Consider the following 19,908-nt stretch of genomic DNA (forward strand, 5'->3'; position numbering starts at 1 on the left):
TGTTGACTGGAGAATGCTCACGGTTTTTTGTCATGTGGGTATCTCCACATGAAAACTTCTTTTATCCAAGTCAACAAGGGAGAGGATTCACAGAGTCCGCTAGCAAGATGGGAGTTAAAGTCTTATGTAACATAATCATGGTAGTGGCAACCTGTCACGTTTGCGATACCCACTAAGTTAAAAGCAAGTCACAGGTCTTGCCCACACTCAGTGGGAAAGGATTTTGTGAAGGCATAAATACCAAGAGTGGAGATCATTGAGGTCTTCCTGCTATAATGCCTAAAATTTCTTTTGGGTAGGATAGATCTAGCCTATAATGAAAGATAAAAGGTGTAGAATTCAGAAGTATGTAATTCATCAACAGTTAATTTTGTCAATGAACAATTGCAAATGACATCAGATCTTTTCCTTTTTTAATATCCAGAGGATATAAAGAGTCTAAGAAGACATTGGATTGATAAACAGAAAGAAGTGATTTCCAACGAGGTAGAACATGCTAAGAAAAGGACAGTTGTTTCAATTTTAATTTTTTTAGTTTATGAATTTTATCGGAAATATTCCTTGCTTCAACTGCATAGAGAGTAGTGAAAGTTGTGTTTGGAGATGTTTTGCCAAGTGATTATTTGTAATTACCACTTTATTGGGATTTAAAGAGAATTTAAAATTGTGGTTTCTTCTACTTTTGTTTTTCTCTTTCCCCTTTCCAGAGTATTCCTTATTTGATGTATCACAGTAGCTGCATATGTTTATAGTCAGTACTAGAAAATAAGTGAAAGAAATATGGAAATAAAATGAACATATTTCTTGTTAAATATCTGATGAATAACAAAATAGTAATGATACAAAATTTGTGGCTGGTTTTGGCAATGAGAATTGATAGGTGCATGACCCCCCTTATCTGTATACATTGTGATATTAGGGACGGGGCACTGGGTTAATGATTAAGTTAGTTTAAATGATGATCAGGGAACTGCATGTGGTAAACTGTCTTATGCTTATTTTGCTCCTTAATATCCTTTACAGTTTAAGAATATTCTAACAATTGTTGCTGTTTTACCATCAGAGGCAATAAAAGGCCTCGGTTTTAATATGCAACTAAACCTAAGGGATTTTCTCCAGTTCCTCATCAATGCGTAACATAATTGTCTTTGGTTAACATAATAATCTGTGGTTGATCATTACCCAACATGACCCTGAAATGACAGAGATATAGTCATGAAGAGCAGGGAATTCAACTTTAGGTCACCACCTCTTATCTGAATGTAAACTACTATTAAATAGACCCTTGTAAAGCTCATTTTTCCCCTTATAATGACTCACCTTTTGTTTATGAAACAGATTCTTACAAGTGTCTTTTCTTATATTTTCAGTGTAAATATTCTATTATGAAATTTACTTTAAAAACTTTATTTTGGGTGCACCTGGATGGCTCAGTTGGTTTAGCATCCAAGGCCATGATCTCACAGTTCATGGGTTTGAACCCTGCATCGGGCTCCACACTGACAGAACAGAGCCTGCTTGGGATTCTCTCTATCGTCTCTCTTTGGCACTCCTTCTATCTCTCTATCAAAATAAATAAATAAACATTAAAAACAAAAATAAAAACTTTACTTTCTGTTTAGTTCAGAAAGTTCCCCTCCCTCTTCAAATAAGTAGCCTGGGATGAAGATAGTCCAAAACTAGAATTTTAAAAAATTTCTTGGTTAAATATATTTAGTCTACTATTTGTATGTTCTTGGACATGTCCATTTTAGTGTTGTTTGACCCAGATTTAAAAAGCCCCAGGGATACAAGGACCATTACTATGTAAGTCTTTTTGTGTAGCACTTCATACAATTAGGCATTCAATAAATGCTTTCTGATGATGAAAACCCAGTTAAAAGTCCTCTGGGGAAATCCAGAATTTTAAACAATCAAATAGAGAATACTACTGTTTTTTTTAAAGACTCTGTAGTATTCCGAAATGGCTTCCTGCCTCGCAGCGACTTTAGTCTTGTGTCTGTTTTCATCCTCTCCATTTCTTATTAGGACATAAAAAACACTCTGTGCTTCTTCTGTTGCCTGAAATATCTTTATGTCTGGCTGCCAGTACCTTTTCCTCTTGACTTGGTTGTGTTTGAGATATCACATCTTCCACTCTCATTTGTCCTTTCCATTCGGGAATGATGGGAGGAAGCCAAGTACATAGTATGTTAAATTATAGAGCAAGAAGTTTCCTTAGGAATAACATAGCCCAGCCTTGCAGAAATGACTTGTCAGAGTTTACACAGATATTCAGTGGGAAACCCTAGACTAAAATTCAAAGGTTTGAACTGAAAGCTCTTTATTTTATTGTTAGTGAATCAGTATAGTGCTATTATCTCATATGTGCTGCTTGCCATCTATTGAAACCTGGAGACACAATTGGTATCAACTTGTTTGTGCGTTTTGCCATGATCACGCATATTGATTATCGGGTATTAAAGTGATATTGCAAACACTCAATATGTTAGCTATTAGACAACTTTAGGTCAGTGCCATATGGCAGACCTTATTTTGACTGGCAGGTAACTTCAGACTAAAAAAAAAAAAACATGCATTTTCAGAAAATTATAATAAAATTGAAGTTTTACTCCTCATGTGTTTTTGGAGTATTTCAAGTAAGTATCCTTTAATTTGATAACGTCTAACTGCAAATCATGCCATCTGACTTTTTCTGTGAATACTTGGAAGCCTATGCCAATTCCTTCCTCTTTTACTACTGATTAACACTACGGAAGAGGCTGAACTTCCTAATTTAGCCCTAATAGTATTTTGCTTTGTGTTTTTCTGCAATTGCCTTCTATGCTTTCACTTGTCCATCATTAACTAGAATTTAAGTTTTGCCGAGGCAGGAACTTTCTTATTTTTGTTGTATTCTACCTAGTAATTATCTTACTTCTGGGCACATGTTAGGCATTTCATAAAAACTTAAAAAAATTACTTTTTAGTCTTAAATTATATTTTTTGGTTGTCATTAAAATGAGGTAAAAGTAAACTTAAATATTTTTCTTGAGGAAAAAAAATTTGTTCAAACTTTTAGAAAATCTCTCTGTAGAACACATCAGAAAGATTAGCTCTTAAAAATTCCACACAATCAAGTATGTATTTAATTGGATTCTGTGAACATGTTATTTTGTATACATGTCTATAATGTGATTTTTCCTCAGTATTTTCATAGATTTCTTTTTTAAGAAAGCAGAATTAAGGAAAACAAAATTTCTTGGCAAAGCATTCTTAGTATTTTATCACAAAATGAAACAAAATTCTTAGTTAAATGTGAATAATTGCATATTATTGATATGAAAATTAACTTAGAATATTTACATTTCTGCCACTCTGGGACTTTTATGTTAAATTGAATTTTAGTGTGTGAAGTAGGTATTTTTATAAATCACATGCTGGAGAAGTAAAAATATAGAAATATTTTAATAAATCATGTACTACAGAAAAAGAATATATCAGAGTAAGTATTTGAGAAAATTGGGAGTTTATTTTTTTCTGGGGAAAAATTTTAAACTGCCATTGAATTTCATTTTCATTTAATTTTTTAAAAGGAAATGCTGGCATTGTTATGCTAGATCATTATAAGCTTTATTTATATTACATTTTATCATAATGCACACTGAGTATAAATAAACTCTGGTATGCTAAACCTAATAGCAATTAAACTGGAAGTGTTTGTATTTCATCACTGTGAACTTCGCAGAAATGTTTCCATGACAACCTCCATGCTAGTTAAGACAACCAGAGGTGATCAACAGTTTACGTATTTTTTCTCTTCTAAGAATGGAATTTGTGTTGACAGTTTTGGCCTTTAATGGCACTTTTGTTCTGTGTGAAAGTATTTGTTTACCAGATCATATGTTGTTAACTGTCAGGCTGAGGTAGAGTGACTGCTTTTGATAAAAGGCTGCATTAGAATTTCTAGTCTGCAAGGCTCTTATACTCTAATTATCCCCATCAGTATAGAAGAGTCCATTTGCTTCAGTACTGTACAAATTACACTTTATTAAGACCAAGTATTATGCTGAGTAAAATTGGGAAGATCTTGATTTTGTTTGACCATCTAAAAATGGAAATTCCTCTTAACTTCCTAATGAATGCCCCCCCCCCACCAAATATATGTGTGTGTACGCTCAGTTACTCACACAGAAACACACAGACACGCACACAGGTACACACTCACACTTTGAAAACAACATCTGAGTGACCTCTTGGGAAAAGGTTATTGGGATAGCATTAGTGACTTTTCTTAACTTACTCACTTCCCTAAAATATTGTAACTGTATCAGTACAGTCCACTATCAAGGATGTGTAAAAAGAGAAATGTACCAAAAGGAAAAGCATCGTTTTGCCGTTTCGAACCAGAATTGCCGAGCTGATCATGGAACTGAGGACTTTCCCCTGTTTACTCTTAAATAGAGGCACATTAAAAACTTGCCTACTTTGGGATTCTAGGGAAAAAAGTATTCATATACATGTACATAGAAAGAGGACTGAAGTTGTGAAGAGTCTCCAGAGCTGTGTGAGTTGCACAGCAGAGGAAAGGTGCCATTCATTGAGGGACATTGTACTTGCCCTCTTCTGTAACGGTGTCTGTGGTCACCTGGCAGCATTGTCTGATACCTGTAGGATGGGACTAAGGGGAAAGGCATATTAAATATTTTATATGATTTATAAAAATGGAAGAGTAAGCTCATTACTTTCACAAATAAAGCTTGACAGTTTTCTTGGAGAGTATGACTGTGTAGATGGTAGCCTTCATCCCATGTTTTCTTAGAAAAAGAAATTTAAAAAAAATTAAAAAGAAATTTAAAAGAATTAAAAAGACATTTCAATTTCCATCAGCTTTGTTAAACTAATATTAAATCAGAACTTGCCATGACCAAAAATTATCCTTGTTTCCTTAAGAATAAATATTAAAGTGTATTAACATGAGCAAAGTTGACATTTCTAAAAAATAATACATGGTTTTATCTTACTTTAATTTAAAAACATAATCCTGCCTTCCCTAATTTTTTTTTCCTTTCAGTCTTTGTCTTAACACCATCATTCACTTAGTTGCAAAAGTGAAGCTTGGAAACATTCTCGACCCCTTGTTTCATTTGGTCATTCATTCACTTACTTCTTCTCATGCACTCTAGGCACTGAGGATATAGCAGAAAACAAAACTCATAAAAATCCCTTCTCTTATGTAGGCTGTAGTCTCATAAAGGGAAGCCAACAATAAAATGAATTAGTAAAAAATAAAGAATGTGAAGTGGTAAAAGCCATGGAGAAAAAAAAAGTGTGTGTGTGTGTGTGTGTGTGTGTGTGTGTGTGTGTGTATGTTTGAGAGAGAGAGAGAGAGAGAGAGAGAGAGAGAGAGAGAGGAGACGAGAGAGAAATGGAATGGGGTTCAAATAGGAGCCAAGGAAGACTTCACTGAAAAGATGACATTTGTGCGAAGATCTGAAATTGTTGAAGGCAAGAGCTGTGTTGTTATCTGAAGGGAAAGGGCTGAGCAAAGGCAGAGATCTTGAAGCAGAAGTATCCTTGGCAAGTTTGAGAAATGGTGAGCAGGCCAGTGCAGCTGATGCAGAATAAAAAAGGGCCAAGAGTAGTGGGAGATAGACTGGGACTGAGGAATACAGAACATAGGACCTTGTGGACTACTCTAGGGCATTGAACAGATGAGTGACATAGTACAATTTACCTCTTAACCACTCTGGCTGTTCTGTTGAAAATAGCCCACAGAGGAATGGATAAAGAAATTGTGGTTTAAATACACAATGGAATACTACATGCCAACGAGAAAGAATGAAATATGGCCTTTTGTAGCAACGTGGATGGAACTGGGGAGTGTTATGCTAAGTGAAATAAGTCATACAGAGAAAGACCGATACCATATGTTTTCACTCTTGTGTGGATCCTGAGAAACTTAACAGAAGACCATGGGGGAGGGGAAGGGAAAAAAAAAGAGATTACAGACGGAGGGAGCCAAAACATAAGAGACTCTTAAAAACTGAGAATAAACTGAGGGTTGATGAGGGGTGAGAGGGAGGGGAGGGTGGGTGATGGGTAGTGAGGAGGGCACCTATTGGGATGAGCACTGGGCGTTGTATGGAAACCAATTTGACAATAAATTTTATATTAAAAAAAAAAGAAAGAAATAGCCCACAGAGAGGTAGGAAACCAGTTAGGAATTTATTGCAAGAATCCAAATGAGAGACGGTAGTGGCTTGATCGAGAATACTGATAGTCATGGCGGTGAGGGAAGAGATCAAATTCTGGATATATTGAAAGTTTAGCCAGTAAGATTCCCTGACAGATTGAATGTGCTTTTGAGACAAAGAGAGGAGTTCAGGGTTTTTGACCTGAAAACTGACAGGATGGTCTTTCCCTTTTCTAATTTGAGGAAGAGCATAGAAGGAACAGGTTTTGGGGAGGGACATCAAAATTCGATTTTGGCCATGTTTGAGATTTCTATTCGAGATCTGATTATAGATGTTAAGTAGACAATTTGCTATAAGACCCTGGAGTTTGGAGCAGATGTGAGCTGTAGGCAAACATTGTAAGTTGGCACATAGATGTTATTTGAAACTATGAGGCTGGGTAAGACCAAAAGAGGGTTTATAAAGAAGCAGTCCATGGTCTGGCAGGTCAAGCACCTCATAATGTGCCAGAACACTCCCACAGTAACTAAGAATGCCCCCTTCTCTATATAGGAAACCTCTTGGAGGATAAGTTACACGACCATACGATGAATATCTTTTATCTCCACTGTTCTTTATATCCACTGTCTTTTCTCTAGTTCATCAATCCAGTGGCCTCCCATCAGATTTCTTACCTTCTCTCTATCATCACCTCTTCCCACCATTTTTTTACTCTGTTTCCAGAACAATAATTCCATACATAAATCTAATAATACCATTCCCCTTGCTAGACTTTTCCTGTGGCTTCTAATGTTCAAGGAGCAAAATATATTCTTTAGTATGGAATTACAAAACTCTGTTATTTTATTTTTGCCTTGCTGTCTGGTCCCTTTTCTTGCCATTTCCCCCTTCCCTCTTTTCACTCCCAAGACAAGAAATTGATCCCCAGTTCCTTAGAAATGAGGATTCCCCCCCCCCCCTACTATTTGGAAGCTGAGAGGCAGTTCTGCTAAGCCTCCAGAAGCTGCTCTCCTACAGTACAGAGCTGTGTAGGGACAGGGGACTACACTGTATTACTGCCCCTCCCAAATCTTCCCTACCTACAGGGAGCAGACACTGCCAGCCAGCTGCCACTACATGATTGGCGTAGGCTTTCTGCAACACAGAATGTGAAAAATGAGATCACCAGCATTCTCCAATGTCTAAATCCACACAGAAGGGAGAGATGGGCACTGTTCCTTGGCCGCCATCTCCTAGAAATAAAGAGCTGTGTAGGATGGGTGCAGTGCCTGGCCGGAAAGCCACAAACTCCCACTGTTCTTACTGAATTTTCATAGATGTTCTTGAGTAAGTTTCTCTGTTGTTACACTTCTTTTGATGACTCTCCAGAGACTTTGTACAAATTATGTCTTTTACTAATTTTGACCAGCTTAATAGATGCCTCTTAGTGAGAGCTTTCCCATACTTTCTCACACCAAGATTCTAAAAGTCTTCTCTCCTATACCATACCTTTTAAAAAAACCTTAACATATCATAAATATATTCTTAGATTAATAAGCTCTAAGTATACACTCTAAGTGTGTGTGTATACACACACCAAATACAACATACAATGTATAAATATATACCACAGTTACCTGAGTCTCTCCATAATCTTACATTGTTCTCAATTCTACACCAGTATAAACAAAGCTATTTTTCACAGGGTTTGTGTGTACATTTCTGCCCAATTTGTGACTGTTTCATTAGCATATATTTCTAAAGGTAGAATTATGGAGTAAAACCTGGGGAACACTGTCAAATTTCTCCTCCAGAAAAGTAATACAAATTTCTAATCCCTCTGGCAAGGTATGGATATTTTACTGATTTTCACTAGAATCAGATGTTAGTTTTTAGTCTTGCTGCTAATTTGATGACCAACTAGAAACTTAACTCATGATGAAAGCATTTTAATCTTGTGGTTCTGATCCTCTGTGCCATTTTTCAAGTTAGGATTAAAGCCTGTTTTGTAGATAAAGGCAAACTTGAAAAGAAAAAAAAAGACAAAGAAAACATAAGTGGAACCAGAATAACAAATCAGAGGTGCTATTTTCATTGCTGTTGGCTATGCAAGGTGTGGTATGGGTGTCTTTTTTTTGGTTGTTGTTATCACGAACACTATAGGTTTTAGAATACATATTCTCTATCTGCCCAGCTTTTTTCATACTTTCATTTTTATTTGCTAAAAGTAAAGTATCAAGATGGAGACATAAATGTTTACTTACTTAGAAGAAAAAAAAAGAAATTTAAATGTGATCTGATAATATATAGTTTGTTGGTAAATACAGATGTGAGTAGCTTTGACATTTCAAATACATAAAGCAATAGATTCAGTGACCCCAGTAGTGTTATATAGTAGATCAAAGAGAAACCTGTGATGTTTTAAATCTGTCTCTGATTTTGAAACATTTGATTGTCTGCAAGATCTGTGTTATTTCACCCACAAAAATCTGACAGTCCCCGTAGATTTGTGCCATCCCTTGAATGAAGAGAAATTCAAGAAGGTTTAGTGAAGGGGCACCTGGGTGGCAGTCAGCTAAGTGTCTGACTCTTGGTTTCAGCTCAGGTCATGATCTCAGTCAAAGTCATGAGATGGAGCCCTGCGTTGGTCTCCGCGCTGAGTGTGGAGCCTGCTTAAGATTCTCTCTCTCTCTTTTTAAAACAAAACAAAACAAAACAAAGGTTTAGTGTTAGTGCAAAAAATTTCTTATTTATGAAATATTTTAATGGGAAAAGGTGTTAATCAAGATTTTATTTTAGAGTTTACAGGTAAACAAGGGAAGGAGGCTAGAATGACCTTGTGGTGGTGGGTTAGAGTTGGAGATATCAGCTTTAGATTTAGCTTAATAAAAACTTTAGCTTTGGGACGTCCATGTGGCTCAGTTAGTTAAGTGTCCAGCTTTGGATCAGGTTATGATTTTGAGGTTTGTGAGTTCAAGCCCAAAATCAGCTCTTTGCTGTTGATGCAGAGCCTACTTGGGATCCTCTGTCCTCCTTCTCTGTTCCTACCCTGCTAACGCTCTCTCTCTCTCAAAAATTAAAACAAAAACAAAACCAAAAAATTTTAGCTTAATGTACATCAGATGGCTACGTATAGAAATGTTTGTAGCTGGTTGTATATACACTGGTCAGTTACACCCACATGTTTCCTTCCTTTGTTAGCTAAGAGGGCCTAAAAGTAACAAGCACTACTTAGCCGTATCTCAGCCATATCTCAGAATAAAACCATTCTTTAATAAAAGAGCCAGGGATCATTTGAGAGATGGGAGTTACTCATGGATTAGGGCAGGAAATATACAAGATGAACCTGGAGCTCTTGCAATTCCAGAGAATACAGCTATGTTCAAGTAAAAACACAGTATGTGGAATAAATAACCATGAGTCTGTATCATACTTATGTAAATAAATGATGAATAAATAAATGGGAGAAAAGACATTCCTATACAAAAGAAGTCCAAATAGTTTATGGAGATATGTTTCCCTGAAGGAGATGGAACATAACTCCTCACTCCTTAACTGTGGGCTATATATGGTGACTTTGTTCCAAAGAGTACAGTATGGAAAGGGGGAAAAGAGCAAATTTACATTAGAGAAACCTGACACATCCCTCCCCGGCCAGCTCATCAAGGTCAACATCAACAGTGGTATATCCTGGTCGTATTATATATACTTGATATGATGTGATGAAAATGGCAATTTTCCTATATGGTCTTCCTCCCCGCCCCCTCCAAATTCATAACCCCAGTCTAATCTTAGAAAAAAAACATCAGGCAGATCCCAGTTGAGGGACATCGTAGAAAATACCTGACCCGTACTCCTCAAAACTGTCAAGGTTATCAAAAACCAAGTCTGAGAAACTGTCATAGCCAAGGGGAGCAACCCTAGGGAGACATAGGAACAAAATGTAAGGTATCCTGGATGGGATCCTGGAACAGGAAAAGGGCAGTAGGTAAAAACTAAGAAAATAAAAACAAAATGTGGACTTTAGTTAATGTTTTAAAAAATTAATGTTAGGGCGTATCTGAATTTGGCTCGGGTCATGATCTCACCATTTGTGGGTTTGAACCCCACATTGGGCTCTGTGCTGACAGTGTGGATCTTGCTTGGGATTCTGTCTCTCTGTCCCTCCCCCACTCACACTTTCTCTCTTTCAAAAATAAATAAAAAATAAATTAATGTTAGAATTTCTGCATCTAAAGACTTAGTATGGCTAAATGGGTATGATGGGAGGTTAGGGGCAGGTAAGGATTTGTGCTACTGTTGAATAATAGAAATAGCCAGCACTATTTAGAGCTTACTATAGGCCAGGCATGCTTTTAAGTATTTGATATGTCTAAATTTTTTAAAACAACTCTTGGGTGTTACTATTCTCATGTTTTAGTGCTGAAGAAATGAAAGGTTAAATAATTGGTCCAAGGTTAAGCATGAATACCTAGGGTCTGGATCCTCTAAAGCCACTAGGCTTCATTGAGAGTGCTTATTTTTGCGGGGGGGGGGGGGATTGCGTGTGTGTGTGTGTGTGTGTGTGTGTGTGTATATATATATATATATATGTATATATATATATATATACATATATATATATAAAATATTGTGTATATATATATATACTATATATACTATATATATAGTATATATACTATATACTATATACTATATATAGTATACTATAGTATACGATATATGTAACTATATATATTATATATATGAATTAGATAAAACTAGAAATTTTATTTCTTTAGATTATGGTGTGTGATTATTTCATGCTCATTTTCTTGATACTTCTTTTTTTTAAGCTTATTTATTTTGAGAGAGAGAGAGAGAGAAGCACAGGTGCAAGTGGGGGAGGGGCAGAGAGAAAGGGAGACAGAGAATCCCAAGCAGGCTTCCTGCTGTCAGTGCAGAGCCCAAGGTAGGACTGGATCATATGAACCATGAGACCATGACCTGAGCCACAATCAAAAGTAGGACGCTTAACTGACTGAAACATCCAGGTTGGTGGTTGATGGTTGATGAGTAGGCAAATACTCTCTGTTAGTATACCTTAGGCAAAATAGCCATTATTAAACATCACTGTTTTATGATAGAAGTTAAAGGTGTTTCTCTTTTTAAAAATCCATCCTTTTTTATAACAGTATTTGGATTTTATTGGCTTTGTAATCCTCACATAACAGATAAAGTAACTGAGCCCTAAGAATACTCAGTCAAGATTGTATGACAAGTTTACGTATGATAAACTCTAAACATGTAATCTTGCAGACTTCTGTTGTGCTTTTCTTCCACATAGAAATAACGTGAAGTTAGTTCCCGGCAATTCTTAGCTTTCTGGAGCCCAGCTGGAAATAAGCTCAATTTTATTATTTTTATAAAAATTATTTTATATTTACATAATTGCAATCCAAGTAGAGGTGATGCTCATAGGGAGAGACAAATATCTGCCCTGAAAAAAATGTGTTCTGTCAGTTGAGGTGAACTCTTTGCTCTTGGCTTGAATCTTTAGGATAGGCTCACCGTCTAGTTCCTGGATTTCCACATAGTAAGTAGTGAGGACCCAGTGAGACTTCTTTATTTTGGGACATGGAAAAATTATTACAGTGTTTATTGGTGAATTATATTAAAATTCTATAATGCAACCCACAGCAAAGTTGTCTGCTGTTTTATACCTGCAGCCCGTTTACATCCTGACCAGAGATGTGCCGTGCTCCTGGCAGGTGACTAAGCTGCTGTGGTTCAGAGTTTTATTCAGCTACTACTTCTACAGTGACACACATAGAAAGTGCTGGTATTTGGAGAGCACCTTGGGTTAAGCTGTGGCTGGTGGTGATTGGCCTGAGGACCCTGGCTGCCCCAGGCTCTTTTGGCCACCCTAAGGGCAGATGGGATCAGCATCTTGGCATACCTATAACGTGTTTGTGACACATGGTGTGCTTCAGCACTTTGTTCTGTGACATGCCAAGGTATGTCTTCCCCAGGTGTAAAAGTTGACACACAATGTTTTATGAGATTTTTAGAAAAATAGTTATACCAAACCCTGGGTTATTAGAAGACAGATAGCATTACAGTTTCTGAGACTGATTTGAATCTTGCTGTTCAGAACTGCCATTGGACAATTTCATTATGCTGGGTGGGGTGTCTCTCGTAAATGGCCCAATAAATCGCCCTTCTTTCTACTTAGGTTCTGAATTAAATGAGAAATAAAAGAGAGGCCCATTTGTACCAAAGAGATTATTCATTCTTCCTTCCTTGGCAAGGCATATTGAGGCACTGAATGAAGACCAGGAATGCGCAGGGGTTTGTGAGTGAGCTCCCTGCAAACTCTCAAGAAACCGTGTGAGTGGGGAAGAAGCATTTCAGCCAGTGTCATTAAGTGATGTGCCATCATTACCTGGACAGCTATGAAAAAAGTAAAATACTGTGACAACAGAGAAATAGGGCCTTATAAGGGGTTCTTAGTAGAGCCTCTCAAAAAAAGTGTTAATTCCCAAAAGAGTACCTGAAACTGAAATTTTCCCAACTAATGACTTAGGAAATTTTCATGTGTTTTATAAAATCATTTAAAAAATCAGATTCTTTTTCTATCTTTGGTGGATAGTTTTAATGTTAGGAAGCACATATATTTCAGAAACTATTATTTGTGCAGAAATACCAATTTTGTTATTGTTATTATAAACTTCAAAGAACTATTAGAAATTTAAAAATGTATGTTCCAAATTTTGAAGCAGGAGGTGGATGAAATTTCAAGTATCCAGAAACCTTTAGTATAGTTTCCAGAAGGTCCATTTCAAGTAGACAAGTTTGGAAAAGTAAGAGCTTAAATTTTACATGGCATTATACCAATTATGGTAACATAAAAAGTCTCTTCAAAAGGAATTGGTTGGCATTTGTTATATTATATCCATCTTAACTCAAGGCACTCTACTTGCTGTGTATGGTTGGGTCTCAACAAATAAGTACCCTTCTCTTCTTTTCTCCGTGTTGAGTAGTAGTCATCTATAGGCTGAGGTATTAGGCAAGTGGCTGTTGATGAAAGATTAAAATTAAATATAACTATGAGGTGTCTTTATGGACAAATCATTCTGAATGAAAAATTAAAATACTGTTTTTAAAAAGCTTACTTCCAACTTGGATAGAGAAATCAAACTGTGTCCCACAGTATTCTCAAAATGATGAGGAATCTTCATTTTAAAAATAGGCTTTCTAGGGGCGCCTGGGTGGCTCAGTCAGTTGAGCGTCTGACTCTTGGTTTTGGCTCAGGTCATGAACCCAGGGTCGTGGATTTGAGCCCTGCATTGGGTTCCACCCTGAGCATGGAGGCTGCTTAAGGTTGTCCTCTTTCTTTCTCTCTCTCTCTCTCTCTCTCCCTATCTCCCATGCTGTGTACTCTCTCTAAAAATAAATTTAAAAAAAGTATGCATATTACCCAAAAATATGATTTCTAGTACTACTCTAAAGACATAATTTATCAGAGTGATATTATAAAGCACTGATAAGATTCTTTTAAGATTGTTTCCTTTGATAGTTTACCATCAATCCTAAAAATGGAAGGATTTAAATTAGCATATTGGTCTGGATAGTTAGGTGTGTTTTCTGCCCTCTGCACAAAACCATATCACACTACAAAAGATAACTGTGGTTGCATTGGGAGATGACAAACAGTATATTTAATATACAAAATGTTGTCTAAATGAAAAGCAGTACCTTTTAGAATTTTATAGTTTGCAAAGCACTATCCCATATATTATCTTTTTTGATTCCCATCACAACTCTATCTTATATGTGTATAAAGCTCAGAAATTAAATGACCTTACTAAGAATAAACTAATAGGTGGCTTCTTTCTAACACAAATCCAAATCCTCAGATACCATGTCCAGTGCCATTTTTTCTCTACATTCCATCTACGGAGAAAATACATTTTATGTAAATTCTGTTTTTAGTCAGGGACAATGAGAAGTTTTAAACAGCCAGATTTTTTTCTGGATTTTAGGAGCTTCTTATCTGTTAAGGTTACCCAACTATATAACTGGCTACCATGACAAGTAACAATGATTAGAAATGGTTAGGCAGAGGCTAGATGGCCATCTGTCGAGCTTGGTGTTGGACTGGATGACCTTTAAGATCCTTTCCAATTCGAGATTCCATGACTCTGTGGTGGTGATAATGATGCTGTTTCTGCCTGTTGCCAAGTAACATGTCTATTGTTTTTCCTGCCTGTCACACAGCAATGGCAATAAGTATCGTTTTCCTTATATGCCATGACAAATTTATATCATAGTGTCATATTAACAATTAGTGATCCCGAAGTTTCTGACCTTTATAATGTTCAAATCTATTCTAAAGATGCTGCCAAAATTTCATTTTAAAAGGTGTGAAAATAAAATTACTTTCATGAATGACATACCCTAAAGCAATATCCATGATTCCTTCCCCTTCCTTTTCCGTGCAGGGTTCATCAATCACACCCTCCTCAATATTCCATTGCCTGTCCTGATTAATAGAGTGACTCATTCATTCATCCACTCACTCATTCTATAAACTCATTCATTGAATATATGAGCAGAGCACTATTCTAAGCCAAGAAAATATGAGATGAGCTTTGTAATCTTACTAGCAATCAGGGTGGTAAAGCGGAGGAATCCATTGCTGTCAATTCAACATGTATTCATTAAGCAACTAACAGTAGGGTTCTATCGTATCTAGAACAGATCTACTGTCAAAAATGGGTTGGTTTCTGAGTCCAGATAAATCAACTAAGTCTAGAAGATACAAGGTTTACCTTATCTTAACTCTTTGGCTATAAAGCAAATGAAACTCACCACTCTGCAGAAACAATACACTGTTGGACATAAACCAATATAAAGGCAGAAACACATACATATATAAAGAATGTTGCTTTGCTACTATAAACTACTTTATCCTTTGCTCAAGAACACTCAAGCCCCATGTCAGAGGTTTTGAATGTTTTCATTGATTTTTGCTGAACTCTACAGCTTGCAGCCACCTTAGGGCTGCAATTGATGAGTGTATGAGTTTAGTTCCAACATGAGTATTGGCTAGTAGTTTGTTTTTATGGGGAATGATGTGAGTGAAATAACACAGGTATATTGGAACTTAACATAATTCATCATTTGTGTGAGTGACTCCTTTGCTGAGCCAGATTATAGTTTTTAGAGGTTGGAAGAAAATTTCCTTAGTTTTTCGGTGGTATTCACTCAAAAGATGTGGGCCTATCACTTCGTCTTTATGTGGGCCTAGCTATAGTATAACTCACAACATGGAAATGACTTCCATCATAGTGGTCACGTGAAAGAATGAGAAAGACAGAAGTCAGAGTTATTTTGAAACTTAACCGTAGAAATGATTATCCCATCATTTACCATATTCTGTTCATTTGAAGCAAGGCACTAGGTCCAGCCCACACTCATGGGGAGGAGATTGCATGGGACACAGAAACCAGAGTTGGGGATCATTGGTGGCCTTCTTAGAGGCCACCACCACAAGTATAACCTCTCCCCGCCACAGTGTGTTCCTTGCTGTATTCTTTTCTGTTGAAAGACATGCCGTCTACCACATATAATCAAGCCAAAAACTCTGAAAGCCATTTTCAGTTTTCCCTCTTTTGTTCATTTATCTTAGTCAATCACAAAATGAAACAGACACTAACAAATACATATCTACCATTTAGATGTTTGCTTTTTCTCCTCTGCCACTGTTTTAGTTCAGATTTTCATTCTTTCTTATTTGGATTACTGTGTTTTATTTATTTTTATGCCTAGAGTGTCTTTCATTCCTCTTCTTATGCCGTTAATATTTGACACCAATTGTTCACCAGTTCCGTGCATCCACTACCTTTTTTTCTTTTTTTTTTAAACAGGCAGGAGACTGCATCAGTGAGTTCTTAGTGCTGAACTTGCTGAACACAGTGTCTGGACAAGGTGCACATGCAAATATTTTTGTCTGGGTGATTAGGCCTTAGAGGCAGAATGGGAATCAGTATTCAGAACTTTCTAAATATCCCAATGCCACTGAATCCTACTTAATTTTTTCTGGGCATAACAGATGTTTCTCCTGATGGGAAAAGTGCTGAATCCATCTTTTTTTCTAGTCACACGGAGCTGCTTCTTCTTGTCTTTTTTTCTGCATCCCAATCATTTACCTGCTACTTTCTGAATACTGATCTTGACTTTTTTTCTTCTTGAAACACCACCATCATCTGACATACTATCACAAAAAATATTTGCCACATGTATATGATTAGCAGCAAAAGCTTTTCCATGCCAACTAATAAAAAAGCTATTACATAGTTTCACCGTGAAAACAAACTAAAATGGACCGAAAGGTGCAATAGACTCAAATCTTATTTTCTTTACAGATAAGTGCTTTCTAGCACACATGTACAATTTGCTGAGGCTAGAGTAACATTAGCAGCACTAGCACCAAGAATTTCTCTTCATTACTAATTCTTACCATGCTTAAATTTTTTTTTATCTAGCTAACAAATTATATTCATTAAAGTAATCAAATGTTTCCATTTTTTTTCAGTCAAATAAAAATGAATGTCAGCTGGAGCTTCTTCAGCTAACAAGTGAGACCTTTGACTTACCTTCTTTATATGTGTTAAAAATAAATTAAAAATAGGGGTGCATGGGTGGCTCAGTTGGTTAAGTGTCCGACTTCAGCTCAGGTCATTTCTCAGGAATCACATCAGGCTCTGGACTGACAGGTCGGAGGCTGGAGCCTGCTTGGGATTCTGTGTCTCCTCCCTCTGCCCCTCCCACTTACTCTCTCTTTCTCTCTCTCTCTGTCTCTGTCAGTCTGTCTTTCTCTCAAAAATAAATAAACATTAGAGGGTGGCTCAGTCGGTTAAGCGGCCGACTTCGGCTCAGGTCATGATCTCTCAGTCCGTGAGTTCGAGCCCCGCATCGGGCTCTGGGCTGACAGGTCAGAACCTGGAGCCTGTTTCAGATTCTGTGTCTCCCTCTCTCTCTGACCCTCCCCCGTTCATGCTCTGTCTCTCTCTGTCTCAAAAATAAATAAACGTTAAAAAAAATTTAAAAAAATAAAGAAAAAAAATAAACATTAGAAAGATAAAATATAACAGAATCACGGCTAAAACTTGACTTCACGTTAGTACCCCTATCTCACATAAAAATAATTTCCTTTGAAATTTGTGGAATACTAAGGATGCAGTAAACATCCTGGTACAACTCTGCCAAGAACTCTGGTTTGAGTACTCTTGCTATATATTCTATAAGTATCCACAGCCCTTATAAATAAGAAAGATTGAGGGATTACTGGACTACCATTTCAAGTACAGTTAGAGGGGTGCCTGGGTGTTTCATTCAGTTAAGTGGCTTAATTCAGCTTGGGTCATGTTCTCGTGGTTTGGGAGTTCAAGTCCTGCATTAGGCTCTTTGCTGTCAGCACAGATCCTCTGTCCCCCTCTCTCGCTGCCCCTCCTCTGCTTATGCTCTCTTTCTGTCAAAAACAAGTAAACATTAAAAAATAAAGTGCAGTTAAAATTTCAACCGCGTACTATTTTAAAAAATTGCAGTAAGATTTGGCAGATGAATTAAGTTTCCATTCTCCAATGATAAGCTTTTAATGGTCAGTTTGATTTGTTCACTTTTAATTTCATTATTAAAAACAGATAATACATAATACCTTGTAGCCTGCTGTACCTCAGTTACTTTAAGCGCGTGAAGAGATGTTATGTTTTTAGCCCCCAGCAAAGCAAGGTTGGGCCTGGGACAGCTGGCTCTCCATTTGTTGCAATGTGCCATAGCAAACTATCTTAAATATACATTTCCCCATTTCAAAAAGCAATCATAATAGTTGATTTCTTGGTATTTATCTGGAAGTAGTTGATGTATATATAAACATATGTATCTCTATATGTTGTTGTTTTCAGAGTTGGTAATATAAACACAGGCACCTGCTTTTATCCACTTAGGTAAGAACCCTAGCATGATTTCGTGTCAGTACATACAGTGCTACTCTATTGTTTTTTTCTGCTGCATTGTGTTGCTTAATAAATAGATACATCTTCTTTTCACAAATCATAATTTTTAAGAAGCTTTGCTAATATGTGCTTAAAATAGGTGTTTATTCTTTATCGTATGTCTGCTTCAACAAAAAGAGCATTACACTTCTTAAAATTGGAAAGGTTTATGTCACTGGTGGTCACTTTCCTCTTTTGGGGTTTTCCTAGATATCAGTTTTCTCTCCTTGGCTGAACTATTGTGTTTCTAGCTGGGCTTTTATTGTACAAGCAGAATGTTTTTGATCAGATTGTATTTACATGACAGCCTGAAACTATGGCATTCTGTCAAGTAGATCGTACACATTTAAAATATTGTCTAAATATTTATTCACATGATGGATTACTGTGGCTAAGAAAAGACAGTTACAACCTATTGAGTAAATAATTTTAGTTTTTAAAAATTTGGAGAAGCTTTGAAGGGGTCATAATGATGTCTTATCTCAGTTGTTAGAAACAGCCACTGAATAACCTTGCTTTTTTCTCTAAATTCTTAAATGTTTAACCAACTAGACAAAACAGGAAAAAAAAGAAAACAAGGAAAAATTCAGATCAGTTGCCTGCAGGTATAAACTTTCCTTCTTCCTTCCCATGGTCAGATAGCATCTCCCCATCATGAAACAACAAATAGACTAACAAAATCACAATCAAACAAACAAAATAATACTATCACAGCAAAATGTTAAGGTACCTTGAGGTGAAACAAAATTTCTAAGACATACAGTTGAAATTGCAAAAAAACATTTAAAATAAGTGAGTATATTTCACTCAGTTATGAAAAGTTCATTTTTATAATAAACTGTGGTCTGATTTAAATTTGATTTTTGTGAAACTTGTGTTTAAGAAGTAGTTCATTTTTAAAAAAGATTTAAAGTTTATTTTGAGAGACTGCAAGTAGGGGAGTAGCAGAGACAGACAGAGGGAGGGAGAGAGAATCTCAAGCAGATTCCATCCTGCCAGCTCAGAACCCCATGTAGAGCTCAAAACCAAACCCATGAATTGTGAGATCATGACCTGAGCTGAAATGAAGGGTGGTTGCTTAACCAGCTGAGCCACCCAGGCACCCCAGAAGGAAGAAGTTCACTATTTTTATGTCGGCTTGAAAACTATGTGCTTTATGAGGTTTCTGTTCTTTCATAAAGGAGACAAGGTTTTTGATCTTAATAATTAATTTAAACTTATGTATATGTGTGTGAATGCATGTCTGTGTGTATGTTATTTTCTTTTTTTCAGTCTTGTGGCTCCAGGACCTTTTATTTATAATTCAGAGACGGTTTGACTGTACAAACTGTTTTTGCATTTCTTTGAGATTAATTTATTTATTTTTTATTTCTAAAGAGAGAGGAAAATAGTTTGCATTTTTTTCAGGCAATACTGAGTTTATCTAGACATTGTAGATTTGTGATTGTAACATCTTTTGACAAGCAAATTAGACTGTAGAAAGAGCATCCAACTTGGAGCTTGGGGCATATGGTGCTACCTTCTGCAAATATAACTCAAAAACAAGTCAGTCTATTCAGTGAGGGGTCATGCTCAGATCCGTTTCTTTAGTGTGCAAGGGAAAAAGTAGCCTCTTTTAGAGACAATTATAATCTGAGTAGAAAAATGTACCTGTCTAACTTGAAGCTAGAAGTAAGAGAGATTAAGAAACTCATGCACACAATTTCATTATTTTT

General features: G+C 36.5%; 1 protein-coding gene across 1 annotated transcript in view; it reads left to right on the forward strand.

Annotated features, from left to right (window-relative positions):
- Positions 1-19,908, forward strand: part of FOXP2 (forkhead box P2) — a 539,953-nt gene that overhangs the window by 16,938 nt on the left and 503,107 nt on the right. Inside the window, exons 4-5 of the mRNA XM_042922589.1 lie at positions 16,735-16,777; positions 18,104-18,145. The gene's annotated coding sequence lies outside the window, so the exon portion shown is untranslated. The remainder of the gene's footprint in view (positions 1-16,734; positions 16,778-18,103; positions 18,146-19,908) is intronic.

Source organism: Panthera leo, chromosome A2 (genome assembly GCF_018350215.1).
Source record: "Panthera leo isolate Ple1 chromosome A2, P.leo_Ple1_pat1.1, whole genome shotgun sequence".
In the NCBI taxonomy this organism is placed as follows: Eukaryota; Metazoa; Chordata; class Mammalia; order Carnivora; family Felidae; genus Panthera; species Panthera leo.